The sequence below is a fragment of the Myotis daubentonii genome, chromosome 3 (assembly GCF_963259705.1).
Source record: "Myotis daubentonii chromosome 3, mMyoDau2.1, whole genome shotgun sequence".
Classification (NCBI taxonomy): domain Eukaryota; kingdom Metazoa; phylum Chordata; class Mammalia; order Chiroptera; family Vespertilionidae; genus Myotis; species Myotis daubentonii.
In genome coordinates this window covers 129,186,025-129,192,024 of record NC_081842.1, presented here as the reverse complement: position 1 = coordinate 129,192,024, position 6,000 = coordinate 129,186,025, and positions in this window count along the sequence as shown.

Sequence of the window (6,000 nt, the reverse complement as noted above, 5' to 3'; positions counted from 1 at the left end):
TAACAACACACTAGAGATTGACTAAGAGCTTCCGTAGTATTTCTGTTTCATTTTCTAACCAGTGATTGAAATTTTAAAAAAATCCACAAAGACCTTTCTTATTGTGGTAAAATATGCATAACATACATTTACCATTTTAAGCTCTTGTTCAGCGGCATTGGGTACCTTCATATTGTTGTGTAGCCATCACCACCTTCCATCTCCAGAACTTTTTCATCATCTCAAACTGAAACTCTGTCCCCATTAAGCACCTTCTCCCATTTCCCCTCCCCAGACCCTGGCACCCACCATTCTACACTCTGTCTCTATGAATTTGACTTATCTAGGTACACGTTATATAAATATAGGGTGAGCAAAAATGTATACACACAATTGGAATAATTATAAAGGCAGTGTTTACTAAAATACATTTCATTTTCAAAATTGAGCTATCAGCTGTTAAAATGTGTATACATTTTTTGGGATACCCTGTAGAATTAAATTAAGTCCTTTTCGTATGACTTATTTCACTGGTCATAAGTCCTCAAGGTTCATCCATTTGCAGCATGTAGAATTTCCTACCTTTTTAAGGCTGTGTAACTTTCCATTGTATGTGTATGCCACATTTTGTTCATCCATTCACCCCCAGATGGGTACTTGGTTGTTTTCACCTTCGGTTATCGTAAACAATGCTGCTATAAACACGGGTGTGCAAATATCTGCTCAAGTCCCTGTTCTCAGTTCTTTTGGGTATGTACCCAGAAAGGGAGCTGCTGGGACATGTGGTAGTTCTGTGTTTAATTGTTTTCGGGAAATGCCATACCATGCACAAGTACTTTTACACTAACTCTGGCTACTCAGACAAACCTATTATCTCTCTATAACTAACTATGAATGATTCAAGATTATCAGATACTTTGTTACTTGGTGGCCGTGGGTTAGAATTTTTTTTAAAATTATTTTTTAGAGACAGAGGAGGGGAGAGGGAGAGAGAGAGAGAAACATCAATGCAAAAGCAAAATATCACAATCCCCCCACTGGGAATGAGCCCACAACCTGGGCAGGTGCCCTGACTGTGAATCTAACCAGCAACCTTTTCAGTGCAAGGGATGACACCCAACCAACTGAGCCACGTGGGCCAGGGCTGGGTTGGAATATTTTAATTTAATACGGGATACATTTTATTTTTTAAAAAATGTGAAAATGGTCTCACTAAATCAGCTTCTCCTTTGAGAGCCCGGTCTGTGTCCCCCAGTCCTGTTGAGTGAGGAAGAAAGAACAGGGCCCCAAAGATGTCCCCGGGTGAATCCCCAGAACCTGCTACCTTACATGGTAAGGGGACTTCGCAGGTGTGATTGGGGCCTTGACCTGAAAGCATTCACCATGCCGCCTGTTCACAGAGCCCCGGCCTCCAGCGCAGGGCCTCCGGGTGGGGCATGACCATCACGCACTGAAACACGAGACAGGTTTGCAGGCATGTCAGCACCAGGGGGAGACAGGCCAGGCTAGGCCGGGTTGGGGAGCCAAGTGGCCCCAAAGCAGGACGGCAGTGAGGCTGGGACTTTTAGTAGCTTCAGGAGCTTGGACAACAGCCCCAGTGCGGGCTGACGCGCTGCTCACGCAAACTTCTCGCCTCCAGACTTTATCAAAACGTGGTTCTGCTAAGAATGGCTCTACTTAAATTGCTGATACTGGTTTCAGTCACAGTAAATGGGTCATTCATTTAACCTCTTTGAACCCAATTTTTTTAAAAAAAAACAAAAACTTTTAAGTGGGGGTAGTATTACCTCCCAGAGTAGCAGTGACTTTTAAATTACCTAATTTATGAAAAAGTGCCTAGTAGGTTGCCCCTAAAAGCAATCCCATCATAAGCACTAAGGACTAAAAACACCATTTCCGGCGAAATGCAGAGCTGAGGCGTTCTAGGTCACCGATTCTCAGTGAAGCATTCTCTTTTGCTTTCACTCTTTCTGGGGTATTTGAACAAATTTGTTTGCTTGCCATGCATCTGAGCCTCCAGTTTCCTTCTTTTCTTCAGAAAAAGGGGAAGAGGGTGAGAGGGGTGGGTGGAGGGAACCTTCTCAGTGTTATGAATCTCAAGCAGGCCCAGAGCTTCGCTGTCTGCATTTCTCTGATAAGAGGTATTTTCCTGTCCCATGAAGAGAGTTTGAATCTGTTCCCAGCCTCAGTTAAAGTGACTGCTACCCTCACAAAGAACAAAGATTTTTGAGAACAATTTAAACAATGTCTTTGAATACGGTTTTATTTTAGTGTCAATATCTGCCAAAATTTTAAGATCAAAGACTTCTGAATAGATTTATACAATGCTTTGCAAAAAACTTAGATTATTGGAAGGGTGTGTCAAACATTCACGGTTCCGTTTTCTTTTCCTTGCCCACTAAGAAAAATAGTTTCAGAATTAATTCCTTTTTCTTTTTAAAAATTAGTTGGTCAACTATATGTAACATAAAAGTTACTTTTTAAACCATTTTGAAGCTTCCAGTGGCACTAAGTGCATTACTTTGTGGAACCATCTCCACTGTCCATCTCCAGACTGTGTCGTCATCCCAAAATCAACTTCGTGTTTTTTCAGATGCAACTTGCATCAGGGAATTGAGAGCCCACGTTTTCTTTTTGACTGCATTCAGAATTCCAATGTTCTACATCAATATCACACAGTTGTTTGGATACTTGTATGTAGCTAAAAATGACTCAAAGGAGGAAGGGGAGAGGAAATATGTATCAAGTGCCACCAAGCCCAACGTGTTACATATTTCACACAACAATCTGTGAAGCAGAAACTGTTATCCCATTTTACAGATAAGGAACCTGAGGCACAGAAGAATTAAGCAGCTTGCCCAAGGTCACGTAGCTAGGAAGTGATGGAGCTGAGACTCAATGCTTGTCAGTTTTTCAATGGAACCATATTCTCAAGTTGAAACCACAAACATTTTTTTAAAAATCAAAAGGAGTTAATTCTGAAACTATTTCCTTAGTGGGCAAGGAAAAGAAAATGGGACCATGAATGTTTAATACTTGACACACCCTTCCAAAAATCTAAGTTTTTTGCAAAGTATTCACTAAATTCTTTTTTGCAAAACATTGTATGAATTTATTTCAGCACAAAGGAAAGGAGGGGGAAAGGACTGGGTGAAATGTGAACTTTAGGACTGTTGGATTGTTAGCTACTGAAAGATACTTCCAGCAAAGCCTGGGTTTTGTTTTGTTGGAAAATTTTAAGAGCTAATAGTCAACTCTTTTCTGGCCTCACGTATCCTTGGACTGAAAGGACCTCTAAAGGATTTCTGTGATTTGTGTTTGCATTAAAGTAGCTCCATTGTTACCTTTCTTTGTGAAATAGTGACACTAGGGACAAAGATGAAGAAGGGACAGAGACAGAGAGCGAGTGGCAATGGGATACGGCAGAGGGGTGGATGCCTGGACAGGGCCGTTGCTCCCAGACGTCCCTGTTTTGCTTGGAATGTTACATCTGAGCTGGAGGAGGTGAGTGCTGAGAGGAAGCAGATGGTTCCTTCACTCATACAAGGATGCGTGGACTTTGCAAGGGAAGTTTCATCCTCTACAGAGATGAGCTGGAAACGTATGCCTGATGTCTCAGTTCTGGTACTGTTCCTGGGGCTGCTTCTTAGGAAGATGTGGTTAGAGTTGTATCATATGATATTAACTAATTATTGTCAAATCTTTGTAATAGATAATATATGGTAATTGTTTTACTTGCATTGTATCTCCAAATGACATGAAGACATAGGTTCTGTTATTGTCGCTATTTAACAGACGAGGGGATGGAGGTCACAGAGCCGAGAGGTGGCAGGACCAGGACTCAGCGGAGACCCACCTGAACTCCAAGTCCATGCTCCTTCCCACCATGACGTTCTGACACCTAGTGCCGAAGTCACATTCTCATAGGTACTGAACTTGGCTCCACTACTTACTGCCCTGTGCTCTCTCATTAAGTCTCAGTTCTAGAATGTTATGAACAATGGGAATTGGCCTACTTACTTCACTGGATTGCTATGAGGATTAACTAAAATAATCCACGAGAAAATATTGGCTACATTGTAGGTACATGATATGGATTGAATTATATCTCTCCCCCAAAAGATGTGTTGAGTCCTAACTCCCAGAACCTAAGAATGTGATCTTATTTGGAAATAGGGTCTTTGAAGAGGTAATCAAATTAAAATTAGGTCATTGAAGTGGCCCCTAATTCAATATGACTGATGTCCCTATGAAAGGGGAACTGTGTGGACATATGCAGACCTGCACCGAGGGAAGATGATGTGAAGGCGGCAGCGAGAGGCCACGTGAAGGTAGAGGATGGGAATGATGCATCCATAGCCGAGGGATGTCTGGGGGCACCAGGAGCGGGAGCGGCACAGAATAACTCTTCCCTTCCCTGGCACCTTCAGAGGGAGCATGGACCATCGCTACCCTGATTTTGGACTTCTGGCCTCCAGAACGGCGAGACAATAAATTTCCATTGTTCTAAGCCACTCATCTGTGCTACTTTTTTGTTACACCAGGCCTAGCAAATGAATACAGTACACAGTCAATGTTTTTCTCCCCTCCTTAGACCAGTACTTCAACAAAAATCTTAAATCAGGTGCTGGAGATTTATTCAAAGGAGAACAAGGCCTTGTTCTTCTCTCAAGATGCTTATGTCCCAGTAGGGCAGACAAAAGGTACACACGCGATTGCAATTGAACGTGGCAGTGTCATGATGCTTCAGTCAAGGCCAGGGGAGGGTGCCAGGGGAGCCCCCAAGGGCCGCCCTTAACCCAGCCTGGGCATCAGAGATGGACGGCTTCTTAGAGGGAGAGGTATTCCACACATGATGGAGTAGTGTTTCTGACAAGAGCAAGGCTGTCATGGAGCCAGGTTGCTAATGACTTTGTTGTTATAATGGAACAAACTCAGTTCCAAGCTGATGTGCAAAATGACCTGGGACAAGCAAGGTTAGAGACAAGCCTATGTGATTGGTTCACTTAGCAGTTTTGACTCCAGAGTAACTTTAGCGAGGGTGCCTCCCCGTGGAGTTTGGTGGGTTGGTAATGGCGCGTGGGGCTTGGGGCAGAGGAGGGTGATAATGAGATCAGGGCACATCGATCACCAGGCAGAGGCCAAGGTCTTCCTGAGGCAGAATAGTCCCCTTAGTTGGCTCTTTCTTCAACACGGTCCATATGGAGGGACAAGATTCCAAAGCTTGAGCTAGGCCCTGGGTAAGGCCGTATAGGCTGTGGACTGCACAAGGGGAGATGCGGGACTGAAATCCACATGCACTCACTTACCAAGCAACGTGCCGGGCCTGGGCCCAGGCCTGCCCAGAGGACCAGTTCCCCTTCGCTTTGCATTAAGGTGTCATCGGGCAGGGAAGCCCTGCTCAGCAGCAAAACTGGAATTTCTTATGTGTCGACCTGTGGCTTCCTAGGAAGACACTGGAACAATGATAACGTAATAGATATCACTGACTTACCACTTCACTTGCCTATTACAGAGTCCCTCACACTCTTCTCACATTCCCTGCTGGTTATTTCTGGACACTCAAGTCAGCTCAAGAGCAGTGCTTTCCTATTTCATTCGTTAGCACCCTCCTCCCGGGGCTGGTGTCCAAGTTCTTAAGGCCACTTGGAGGCAGACCATTGCTGCTACTGCTGTTTGGGGCGGGGGTGGGGTGGGGTGGGGAGGGGTGGGGGAAGCATGGCTCATGCCCAGGCCTGGTTCTCTCTCCCCTCTTTGTGCTCCCTCCCCTCCTGCCCTAGGTTCATGGAACAGGCCAAGCTGTGCTAAGCCCTCTTGATCCTGTACCACATGGCCATGGAGGCCCCCCCCAAATGCCACTGGTGTCCTCGAGTTTCTCAGAAACCGTTGTGAAGTCAGCTCCTGGCCTGACTTCTGGCTGCAGCTTCTCTCTCCTCGTGACTCTGTCTCGCATCTGAGTGGCTGGGTGGGGACACAAGGCACCAGGTCCTCCTTCCTCCTCTCCCTCTGCCCCCAGGAGCT